We start from the raw sequence: 13,340 nt of genomic DNA, 5'->3' as shown, positions 1-13,340 counted from the left end.
GGGCCTTTGCCACACTCCACGTGGGAAGGTGGTCACCATTCCCGGGTGTACTGCAGGCTCACTGATACCTTTTGATGTCTTTGTCCCTTGTTTCGGGGTGAGGGAAATGGGATCTCTTTAAGGAAGGGGTTCTTAATCTTAGACAGACAGATGAGAACTTTCAGTATGATTGCTTTCTTTTGTAATCTCATGCATTTTATTTTGTTTTTTTTAAAAACACTATTCTGAAAAGGGATTCACAGACTCCCCCAAGGAGTCCATGACACAATGAAAACGGGCATTTCTATAGCCCTTGAAGGTTTGCAAAATGCTTTATATATGTGATCTCATTTGATTTTCACAACTCTGGGAAGCAGGTCCTACGATCATTCCCATTTTAGAGAAGAGAAATTTGAGGTTGAGAGAAATTTAATCTGCTCAGAGCCACACAGCTAAGTATGAAGTAGACTGTGAATTCAAGTCTGCCTTCACTGCCAGCCACACAACTCTTCCCATTCTGTCACCCAGCTGCCCAGAAGGGGTTAAGATCCCCTGCTCTAGATGCCGCACTTTGTGGTGGAATGGATCATGAATGATTTTTTGATCCCCTCAGATCTCCCAGGCTATCTGAGAAGAAAGAAGAATAGATACCTTCCAGGCTGGGATGTCTTCCCTCCACAACCAGCACCCCATTGAGGGACCTCTTGAAATCCATGTCAGAACTAAAAGGGATTTTATTGACCATTTCATTCAATCTTTCCATCTTACAGATGGGGAAACTGAGGCCTCGAGTCCAGAGAGGGGGTACCATGCCCAAGGACTCAGGTTTTTGTTACTCTATTCCTGAGGAAGGAGGACTGAGAGAACATCCCTGGGATTGTCAGTCCACCCTAATAGATCCCAAAGTCAGACACTAGAATGACTGTTGGAATAATAATTGGCATTTATATAAGGTTTAAAGATGTTCAAAGCCCTCTGTGTATTCCCTTGACACTCCTAATATCCCTGTGAGGATGGCACTGCAAAAAGATGTTGCACCCATTTTAGAGATATGGAAACTGAGCCTTAGAGAAGCTCAATGATTCTCCTGGATCACACAGCTTAATATAGGTCCGTGAATCTCTCTATCTTGACTTCAAGTACACTGATCTTTTCACAACACCATATGACTTCTTCAAAGAAGAGAAGCCCCAAGGTCCCTCCCCCCAGTTGCACTGCAAACTTGGAGAGCCCGCTCTCCTTTTTGCTCTGCTGGGGGTGGAGGCTGGGAAAGTGGCTGGGTTCTCCCTCCCCTGAGACTTCCTCTGCTCCTTTTCTTCCGCAGTTTCCAGACATTCTCCTCCTCAGGCTCCAGGCTGGCCAAGGAAAAGGCTCAGAGCCCTCCTTGGCAGGGAGGGGGATGAATGAGTCCCTGCCCACTGGGGGCTTCCCTCCCTTGGCCTATACAATGGATCGCTGTGGCTCAATGCCAGGGGCATAGAAAGTAGAGAACAATATCTGGCAGAGAGAGTGGGCCTCCTGGCTCCTTTCCCTCAGTCTTTTCTCTCTCTCTCTCTCTCTCTCTCTCTCTCTCTCTCTCTCTCTCTCTTTCTCTCTCTCTCTTCCTTTTCTCTCTCCCTCTCTCCTTTTTCTCTTCTTCCCTCTTTTTCTTTTCTCCCTTATCATTTTCTTATTTTCCCTTCTCTTTCTTTTCCTCTGAGCCTCTCATGTTCCTTCTTCATCTCCATTTCATTTTCTTCTCTTTCTCTCATCATACTTCTCTTCCTCCTCTCTCTCCTTCTCCTCTTCTCATCCATTTTCTTTCCTCCTCCTCCTCCTTCTCCTCCCTTTCCACCTCCTCTTCCTTCATCTGAGCTGGGAGAGGAGGAGGATGGGAGGATGAAGATGATCAAGGGTAGGGCAGCTAGGGGTGCAGTGGATAGAACACCAGCCTTGAAGTCAGGAGGACCCGAGTTCAAATTTGATCTCACACATTTCACATTTCCTACCTGTGTGATCCTGGGCAAGTCGCTTAACCCTAATTGTCTCAGCAAAAAAAAAAAAATAAAAAAAATAAATAAAATAAAAAAAAAATAAAAAAAAGATGGTCAAGGCTTCGTTCCTCCTTTTCTTTTTCCTCTCTTTCTCTGAGTAAGTCAGCCAACAAGAATTCACTAAGGGCCTGCAATATTCCTGGCACTGCACTAAGAACCCGGGGTACAAGAAAGGCAAAAATCCAGCCTGGGCCGGAGGAGCTCACATACCAATGGAGGAGAGCACTAGATCCGTCCGAGATATTTTCAGAGTAGGTGGAACGTGATCTCAGGAGGACAGGTACCAGCATCTGGGGATGAGGGGTGCTATGAGGGGGTGCCGGAAACCCTGCCAGGCATGAGGGGCTGTGGTGCAAAGACCAGGATACTAGAGAGAAAGTATTTTGTATTTGAGGAATAGTGAGGAGGCCAGTGGAGGTAGGTTGTGGGACATAAGAATGAAAGGTGGTTGTCCATTGCTGTCCTTCTTTCTTGAAGAGGACCAAAATGATATCATGATGTTCTAGTCAAGTTACAGTGGGTACAACTGAGGCTGATCAGACCAACATGAGCTTGGCGTGTTCTGCCACAGGACAGGCACAGATGATCCCTTTGAACATTTGGGGTGGATTCTCTGATTTTGGGCATCTTGAGTTTTTTCTGAGCAAATTCAATCCTGCTTTGTTCACGGACTTTCTCCGACAAGGACACACCATGCTGGGTGGCCCTGTGCCAGTGTGTTCCATGTCATACAATCAGTTCCAAAGTTCTTGAGACCTTGAGGGTGTCCTTGTATAGCTTTTTTCTGACTACCACATGAGCGCTTGCACTGAAAAGGTAGGAAGGAGCTGAGTTATCAAGAGATTTAAATGCCAAACAAAGGATTTTCCGAATGATCCCAGAAAAGCCTCTGGAATTTTTTGAGTCGGGAGTGATGGTGATTTGCTCAGACCTGCTCTTTAGGAAAATCACTTTGGCAGTCTAGTCACAGATGAAGTGCAGTGGAGAGACACTTGAATAAGGGAGAAGACTTAGACGGCTATTGTAATAATCTGGGGGAGAGTTAATGAGGGTCAGAATGAGGCTGGTCGCAGGTGGCTTTGGCTACTAGGTTCAGCTTTGAATGCAAAGAGAGGGGAAATGTTTCGCTACTTACTTCATTCTAGAAATCAGAGGTCCCGAGTTCCTGGTGCTAGTTTTCTTCCAGAACTATGACTAGGGTAGGGTGACTGGAGTTTTGCCCTAGATATTAAAATTTAGATGGTGATGACCACATTTACATTCTCTCCATACTGTACATCCCACTGAGCCTCATTTACTTAGAATAATTAGGATATAAGAAGTTATCAGATGACATGTCCCCATGTTCCCTAATGGCCCAAGTACAAAATTTCCTAGTTTTATATTGATTTACCAGGTAAACTTCTTGATGTTTGAAGCTGTATTTGTTCCATCAAATTGGAGAGGTGGGGAGGGGTATCAAACAGACTGGGAGAAAATAAACTATGTGAGGGTCCAGACACGTTGGCCAGGGTTACTGGAGACCTTGCCCACTTTGTTCCTAGGCTGACCCCTTCTCTGATTTCTTTTGGAGGACCAAGGGAAGCTGAGGAATTTGGAAAGAAGGTTGGGTGGGTGGGTGATAACAATTTTTTTTTTTTTGTCTGTGAAAGGGTATTACATGGAAGAATGTGATTATTCCTCTTCTGACAAAACAATCAAACAAAGGGCACTATGCTTAAAGTACAGCAGGTGGGATTTAAGGTAGACCTGAAGGAGATATTCCTGACCCTGAGACAAATGAGATGCTTGGGATTGGGTGACTGCTTATGGAGTCACTTTCTTGCACAGACTTCAGAAACAGACCATTTCGGGTCTGGTTCTGTTAGAGGCAGAAGTTTGGCCAGGGGACAGAGAGACAGACCAGATGACCGCTGATCCTAGGAGAGTCATTTGACGTGGATGATGGACAAGGGAAAGGTTTCTGGTTAAGCCTCTGAGTCGAGTGGGAAGGGAATCTAGGTCATCAAGGAAGCTAAAAGCTGGAGGTTGGAGTACTGGGGAAAAGCCCTATTTGTCATTTTGCCCCAACTCTGCCTTGCTGTATTTTAGGAGACTGTGGGCAGGAAGCAGGCCTTCACAATGTCAGGATACAGGAAGTTATCGGGCTATTGAAGGCTACTTCCTGTGAGTGGACACTCACACAGTTTTGTCCAGGGCTGCTATCAGGGCCTAGGGGCCTGGCCATTGTCTTGAGGGGGCTGGGAGCTGACTGACCAGCTGGGGAGGAGGGGCTCTGGGCTGGGTGATGGCTGTGGGACCCACTGTGTCATTGTGCTGGGCTGGCAGCTTTCTGGGACAGGGACAGGCGCCCAGTGGTGGTGGTTATTTCTGGCTACACAATAGAGCAGTTCCATGGAGGGGCCCCTTCCCCTCGGACCCTGGATTTCTCAGAGGGGGAGGGTAGTGGGAAATCTCACTTCCAAATGTAACTGAAAGGACCACTTCCTCAGTTTACTGGCAGGTAATTCATTCTCTGGGGGCAATATCTACATCCAGGATTTGTTCCCATGAACTCTCCGCAAATGCCCATCCCATCCTCTCCATGCTCTCTCTTTTCTGTCTACTGGTACCGACCTAAACAGCGCTTACTGTACAATCTTCCCCAAAATAATGCCTTGGCTAAGTGTTTTAGTTAGAAAAGGCTTCCCTCTCTCATGGCAAATGTGAGTCAGCATTATGAGGTGGCAGCCAAAAATACTCTTTGGATCTTGGGTCACATTAATAAAGGCATGTAGTATTCAAAAATAGTTCCTAATTTTCTCTGTCCTGGTCATCTGGAGGTTTGTGGGACTTAATTTGGGAAGGTAAAATCAAAAGGACTTGGCAACAGATTGGATATGGCAGTGGGGTGGGGGTGAGGAGTCATGGATGAAACTAATTTCTAGTTTGAGTAACTAATATATTAGAAGTATCTCCAACAATAATAGGGAAGTTCAGAAGAAGGGAAAGTTTGAGGAAAAGAGAATGAGTTCAGAGTTGGTCACTGAGTGTAAGATATCTATGGAAGACCCAATTCAAGATGTCTTGTCTCTACAACTAGAGATGTAAATCTGGTTAGGAAAGAAGTTTGGGGCTGGCTAAGTAAATCTGAGAATCATCAGCATGGAGATAATAATGAAATCTATGGGAATTGAAAGTGAAATAATGTAGAGATTAAAAAAAGAAGATTGAGGAAAAAATCCTGGGATGACCACATGTAGCAGGCATAATGTGGATGAAGATCTAGCAGAGGAGACTGAGAGAGAATGATCAGAGTGATCAGGAGAATAATGTCATGGAAACATAGAGGAAATAAAGGGAGAAGAGGAGGGTTTGTATTTTATCCTGTTGTGTTCACTGAAGATTTTCAAGCAGGAGAGAAACATAAACTTGTGTCTTCAGAAGATGATTTTGACAGTTGTAAGGAAGATAGATTAGTGATAATAGAGACAGGAAGTCTAGAGATTATTTAGGAAGTTATTTATTACAAAAGTCAAGAGTTGGAGAGGCCCTGAACTTAGCCATTGGCTGTTTGGAGGGAGAGACAGGCAGGTGCGAGAAAGGTTGTGAAAATAGAGCCAACAGGACTTGGCCATTGATTGGGGAAAATCTCTTGATATAAACATGGAAAAACTGAAGTGATCCTTGGTAATATTCATACACACCCACAAACAGACAGACATATGGGGCAGCGAGGTGGTGCTGGATCTGGAGTCAGGAAGACTCATTCTCCTGAGTTCAAATCTGACCTCAGACACTTAATAGCTCTGTGATGTGGGCAAGTCACCTAATCCTGTTTGCCTCTGTTTCCTCATCTATAAAATAAGTTGGAGAAGGAAATGGCAAATTACTTCAGCGTCTCTTCTGCCAAGAAAACTCCAAATGGGGTCATAGAGCCAGACAGACTGAAAGAAATTGAACAAAACCATGTACCCAGATAAATACATGTATGTATATGTATATCCATGTGTATATATCTATGTACATATTTGTGTGTGTATGTGTTGTGTTTATATTGAACACCTAAGTATTCCTTGGTACTTGGAGAGAGCAGTTTCATCAGATTGTAGAGTCTGGAGCCACATCACAAGGATGGAGTGGATGTGGAGGATGAGGACTGAGTAGATGATGAGGAAGGGAGGCAGCAATGTGGACGATTCTTTCTAGACATTTGGATGTGAAAAAGAGGAGGGTCATATGTACTCCTAAGTAAGAGATAATGAGACACTGAAGATGAGAGAGAGGGAATGATTCATGGGGCAAGTTCGTGGAAAAGTTATGAGGGGAAGGGATGCAGGGCACAGACAAAGCAGTTAGCTGTGGCAAGAAAAATGTCTGACTCTTCCTCAGAAATCAGAGGAGATTCTATAGAAAGAATAGAAAGGAGAAGCATCAGGGACACACCCAGCAGCAAGGCAGAAGCAGATGGATGCTCCCTGGGAGTACATACCCTCCTTTGCACAACATTGCCATGTCTAATTGGATGCCTTGTCCTTTTTTAAAAAATATTTTTATTTTTTCCAAATACATGCAAAGATAATTTTCAGCATTTACCTTTGAAAAATCTTGCAGACAGCAAGCAATCCAATACAGGTTAAATATGTACAGTTTTTCTAAATATATTTCCACATTAGTCATGCTGTGCAAGAAAAATCAAATCAAAAGGGGGAAAAACATGGAAAAAAAATAAAACAAGCAAACGATGACAACCAAATAAAGATGAAAATACTATACTTTGATCCACATTCAGTTTTCATAGTTCTCTCTCTGGGTACAGATGGCTCTTTCTATCACAAGTCTACGGGAATTGCCTTGAATCACCTTATTGTTAAAAGGAGCCAAGTCCATCACAGCTGATCATCACATAATCTTGTTTCTGTGTACAATGTTCCCTTGGCTCTACTCACTTCATTTAGCACCATTTCATCTAAGTCTGTCCAGGATGCCACATACTTCTGGCTTTTGTCTCTGTAGCATCTCTTTAACACATTTCCTCCTTTTCTCCCCTGACACTACCATCGCTCTGCTGCAGACCCTCATCATCCAAACTGCTGCAGTAGCTGCTGGTGGGTCTCTCTGCCTCAGATCTCTGCCCCAGACAGTCCTTCATTCAGCTGTCAAATTATAGAGCACAGATCTGACCACATCAACTCTTCATTCAGTAAATTTCGTTGCCTTCCTACTATCTTCAGGATTAAATATAAAACCCTCTGTTTGGCTTTCAAAGCTCTTCATAACTTGGCTACTTCCTACATCTCTAGTCTATTTATATCCCTCCCCTAACTGTTCTGTTCAGTGGCCCCCGATGGCCCTCTCATAAGACACCATTTGATTCCAGGTATTTTCATGGGGGTGAGGTGGGGGTTGGAATGGGAGGGGGTCCATGGCTGGAGCTCTCTTTCATCTCTGTCTCCTGGCCTTCATGGCTGGAGCTCTCTTTCATCTCTGTCTCCTCGCCTTCTCCAAGTCTCACCTGTAAGAAATCTTTCCTTGACCTCTTTAATCTTAGTGTCTTCCCTCTGAGATGATATCTTTTTATCCTTTTTCTGTATCTTGTTGGTACAAGGCTGTTTGCATGTTGTCTCTCCCATTAGATTGTGAACTTTTTGAAAGCAGGGACCCTTTTTATTTGCTTTCCTTTAGATCCCTAGCACTTCACACAGTACATGATACACAGCAGGAATTTAATAAATGCTTGTTGATTTGACTTTATGATTACAGGGATGGAGCTGATTAACACATCAATGAGTTAATACATCAGAAGGGTTTTTCTAGAATGTTATGTGCTGAAAAAAGGAAAGTTGGTACAGTTATAATTATTATTATTATTAATTACTATGCTGTCAAGACAGGTTTATTTGATATCTCCCCATCTTTAGGTAGAAAGGAATAGGATTTTTCTTTTATAAATCATGGAGTAGGGAAATGACATGGATGAAGTCACACAGCAAACCTGAGATGCTGCATCACATACATCTGTTTTGCACGTTCTGGTTGGAGGGTTTGGGGATGGGAAGCAGTAGGGATTTAGCTTCTGCCCCACATTGGACAAAAGCAGACTATCTTTTGGCACTTTTACAAAACTGAGCCCTGAGATACTCCCTTCCTTTTCAGTGCAGAACAAACTGTTCTTCAAGTTTCTTCTGGTCCCCTGGTCCCCTCTCCTCCCCATGAGTAGCTAGGGTCAGGGCCAGGGTTGTGGTCAGCAGAACTCTACTGGGAATGATTCTAAGGAGATTGGTATTCTCTCCTGGCTTGGTCTAGGAAAAAGCTTTTCCCAGGAGTTGTCTCAGAGTCAGGAAATAAACAGTTTCTGCCCTATTCAAGGAATATGCTGAGCTGGCCCCAAGGAGCCTTCTCTAGGCTAATCCCTGATGCCCTTTGCCTCTGGGACTACCAGCGATGATTAAGGGGACTTAGGGGTGCAGAACTGGACCTTACTTTTCCTGGCCCCAGGAAAGTCTCTAATATGAAGAGCAGACTGATTAATTGATGACTGGACAGTCCCAGAATATGCATTATTGCCCTCTTCCCCTTCCCTCCTTAGTATTGACCCAGGTCCTTGGTGTAGTCTCAGGCAAGAAATGGAACTCAGATGGAATGGTGAAACGTAGGGAGATCCTTATCTAAAGCAGAGAAGATGGCTGGAATAGGAAGGGTGGGTTGAATTGGTGGGATCAAATAAGCAAACAACAAGCATTTATTATTCATCTACTGTACATCAAGTATCGTACTAGACACCCAAAATCTAGAGACAAAAAGGGAAACTGTCCCTGACCCCAAAGAACCAACACTCTATCACAGGGAAACATAGAGGCAGAAAAAATAAATACCAAACATATGGAAAATCATTTTGGAAAGGGGCAATATCGTCTGGGGAGTGGGGGAGGAAAACAGGGAAGACCTCAAGTAGGAGCTGGACTTTGAAGACAGCTAGGGATTGGAAGACATGGAGGTGAGGAGGAAGAGCATTCATTCTGGGCTTGGAGTACAATTTATGCGAAGGTGCAGAGATGGGAGATGGAATATCGCACAAGAGAAACAGCAAATAGGGCAGTGACCTGTGCTAAGCCTGCAATTGTTGACTGCAACCATATAATGCAGACTTTTGAATGTTAACCAAAAGAATTTGTATTTATTAGCAATTATGGGGAACCCTGAAGTTCAATGGAAATGTTTCTCCTGGAGGAAAAAGAATGGGGGTACAAAGGCAGCATTTCTCTCTGTGGGGGGAAAAAGTCTTGGATTTGAGTACTCCTGATCTAAACTACTAGACTTTAGTCTAACCTCTTTATTTTACAGATGGGAAAACTGAGACTTGGACAGGCACTGTATCTAGTAATTTTGATTCAAACTTGAATCCTGATCTCCTAATTCCAAGGCTAATAAAATTAAGATCATAAATTTGGTGCTAGATGGTACCCATGAGGTAATCAAGTCCAACTCTAGTTTTAGAGAACGGGGAGTAAGGCACAAAGAGATGAACTGAATTGCACAAGATTACATAGGGAGCAAATAGTAGACAGGATTTGAACCCAGATCTTCTGACTCTGTGTCCAGCAGTAATTCCAGTATTCTTATGCTTCTTCTCCCTCTGTCCAACCAGGATTAGACCCTATCCCTCAGTGAGGGCTGGGGACTGGCTCTGAAGGGCAGAGAGGGTGGGTTTAGAGCCCTTGTTTTGGGAGGTAGGAATTTGCTTGGAGGCAGGGGCATGACGAAATGGTCTTAGGCTCATCCAGGCTGAGGCTTTGTAAATGGAGCTGCCCAAATTACACCAGCACAGGCTGAGCCAAAGAGCTTCCTGGGCTTGGCGTAGGAGAGGAATGCTGGGCAGAGGGGAGGGATGGGTTCTGTTTCAGGCCCTACTTCAGCCTCTTCCCTCTCCTGAACCTTATTGGACAAGAGGTCCCAGCAAGAGGACACACTCCCATGGCCCAGCCCCACCCCTGAGAAAGTACAGGTCTCCAGGGCCTCAGGGTCCCACAGGAAATGCTTTGCAGCACAAGACAGGCTATTTTCTGACCCAGGACTTGAGGGAGGTCAGCCCTGCTGGTCACAGGCATTTGGCCCTCCACTGCTTTCAGCTTCCTTTCTGCCTCTGTCTGACACTTGGGCAGGCTCTGGTCTTACTGTCAATATCTCTCTGTCCCTGTGTCTCTCCATCTCTGCTTTTGTTATCTCTTATATCCAGTAATGTCAGTCTTTATTCCTTTATTTTAGTCCTCTATGTCACTTTCTCTATTTTCTTTCTTCTCTGTCTCTCTATCTCTATCTGTCTTTGTCTCTGTCTCCTCTCTCTGTCCCCCTCTCTCTTTTCTCCGTCCTGTCTCAGCTATCTCCTCTCTCCTCTGCCTCTATCTTTTTCCTCTCTCTCTCTGTCAGTCTTTATTTCTCTCCTCTCTCTTGTCTATTTCCTGTCTCCTCTGTCTCTGTCTTTCTCTCTTTTCTGTCTCTCTATTTGTCTATCTGTCTGCTTCTCCCCTCTCTCCTCTTGTCCCTCTCCTTTCTGTCTGTTTCTTTGTCTCTATTTCTCTCCTTTCTCCTGTCTATCTCCTCTCTCCTCTGTCTTTATCTTTCTCTCTTCTTTCTCTATCTCTCTGTCTGTTCTCTCCTTTTCTTTCCTTTCTCCTCTCTCTTCTGTCTTTATCTTTCTCCCTTCTCTGTCTCTCTATCTCAGTGTCTCTGTTTCTGTTTCTCTCCTTCTGTCTCCTGTCTATCTTTTCTCTTCTATCTCTCCATCTGTGTCTCTGTCTCTTTCTCTCCTTCTCTCTCTTTCTCTTCTGTCTCCTGTCTCTATCTTTCTCTCTTTTCTGTCTCTCTATCTCTCTGTCTGTCTCTGTTTCTCTCCTCCCTCCTATTTCCTCTCTCTCTATTTTTCTCTCGTCTCTGTTTCTCTCCTTCTCTCTTCTGTCTATCTCCTCTTTCCTCTATCTCTATTTTCCTCTTTAGCTCTCTTTCTGTCTCTCTGTCTCTATTTCACTTCTTTCTCATTTCTATCTTCATTCTCCCCTGACTCGCTATCTCTCTGTCTCTGTTTCTCTCCTTCTCTCTCATCTATTTATCTATCTATCTGTCTATCTATCTATCTATCTATCTTCTCTCTCCTGTCTATTTTCTTTCTCTTCTGTCTCTTTCTCTCCCTTCCTCTTTCCTATCTCTCTCTCTCTCTTTCTTTCTCTCCCCCTCTTTCTCTCTGTATGTCTGTCTATATCGTTCTGTCTCTTCATCTTTCCATTTCTGCCTTGATTTTTCAAAGTACTTATTTATATATGTTGTTTCAATATATCATGTACAACTTGCTCCCCTTCCCCCCAGTGTAAGTCTGACATAATTCCTCACATTGTACAAAACCTCCAAAACAAAGAAAGGAAAACAACACAAAAGAGTGATTGTGACTGATAGTAAATAAAACCTTATCTCCTGCCTTTTTCTTCTTTTGTTTTCTCTGCTTCTTAATCTCTCTCTTTTTCTTGGTTCCTTTTTATCTCTCTCTGTATCTGTCACTGTTATCTCTGTCTCTATTCTCTGACCCTCCATCTCACTATTTTTTTCTGTCCCTCTATCCTAGTTTTTTTCTATCCCTGCCATGTTAGAAGGGAATAAGTATTTATAAGGCACCTGCTAGGTGCCAGATACTGTAGCACTACAAATATTACAGTGTTACTTTGTCTTTAGGTCTCTTTCTCTGCCTCCCAATATGTCTCTTTCCCCCCTTTTTCTCCTTCCTTTTCCCCCCTGTAGATTTCCTTTTTTGAATTTTTTTCCTCTATGTGCCACTATCCCTTTCTCCTTGTTCTCCTTGTTTCACTGTGTTCTTTAATCCTTGGTGTGAACATAAAATTTAGGGTGTAGATGAAGGAAGATGAGACAGATCGATCTGAGGCGGGGGACCTGGGGAACCTCCCAACCTCCAATAAACCTTAGTCCCTTCTGGGGACCAGTGAGGGGAGAACTTGATTGACTTCTATCCCTGTCCCCCTGTCTCTGTCTCTCTCTCATGATTCCCTACAGCTTTTTTCAGGCCCTCTTTTTTTCCTCTTGACCCCTAACCTAGTGCATGAAGATCAGGAATCCAAGAATTCCAAGTCTCCTGGTCTCTGCTCTAATCGGTTCTATTTTTGTGGTTATAGAATGGTGCAAGTCTGGGTATTGGGATCCTGTTCCATCATTTCTTATCTGTTGAGAATACTCATGGGAAGAATGTCTCCCTTATGCCCCCAGTAAGTATAGCAATAGGCCTGCCCCACTTTTTACTCCCAACCTCTTGGCGACTTCTTTGGTTCCCTCTTGTTCTCTTTGTTTCTCTTCTTCTTCATTTGTCTTTTCTCTTTCCCTTTTCCCCCCTTTATACTTCTGCCATCTCCCCTCTGCTCACCTTAGCTCTTTCCTCCTTAATCGAATATTTACAAAGGGAAAAAAGAAGTTTCTGTCTTAAAACACATCCACAGTGGTTTGAAATAATTTAGTTTGCTATCTCTTTTGCCTTGGGGACCTCAAGTTTGAGTAACTAAGGACAGCAATAGTCATTTTTGGGATATAGTAAATCTTGCCTGGGATAAGCAGGTTGAAATTCAAACTTAAATCAGTTTTAAAAACTTGGACATGGGGTTAAAAAGGGGAGACCATCAGGGTGCGAGTCAGGGATGGAGAAAAAGAAACTGGTTATGTATTTTATTTTAGTTAATTCTTCTTGCTAACTAAGATCTGCTGTATTTAAAGTGCTGAAGGATAACAGATGCTTAGGGTGCCTCTCAATGTGGTACCCTAGGAAAAAAATTCTAGTTGCCTTAACCTAGTTATGTCTTTGACTGGGAGAAGGGTTGAAAGAAAGGATTTGAAACAGAAGCTGTTTATCATATGAAAAAAAAGCTGCTCTTCATAGTATCCACTGGTAGTACCCTGCTTCCTCTTCCTAAAAGCTTGGAATGCTGAGGAGCAGCATGTCCGGGGTTGGAGCTCATCACCCCTAGAGTTGGGTTAATTAATGTCACTCTTGCCAGCAGGCCTTCACTTGACCCCAGAGCCTGGCCTTCAGGAGTAGATGGCATTGGAGCCTTGGTCCTTATTTAGAGTCCACCTTTCTGATTTCTTCTTGGGAAGGAGTTTCCTGGGGAAGCTAGCAGGATAGGGGGTTGGTTGGTAGGGGGAAGAGAATTGTTCACTTGCACCTGAGGAGTGAGATCATTTCAGAAAATGGACAGAGAAGACTGCTCAGAATAGGAAAATTAAACCCCATTGTGGACTTCTACCTTTTCTTCCTTGAATTTCACTTGGATAATTGTATAAATATGTATGCCTATGTTG

This window comes from Sarcophilus harrisii, chromosome 3, assembly GCF_902635505.1.
Source record: "Sarcophilus harrisii chromosome 3, mSarHar1.11, whole genome shotgun sequence".
Lineage (NCBI taxonomy): Eukaryota > Metazoa > Chordata > Mammalia > Dasyuromorphia > Dasyuridae > Sarcophilus > Sarcophilus harrisii.
Note: the sequence above shows the minus strand (reverse complement) of the source record.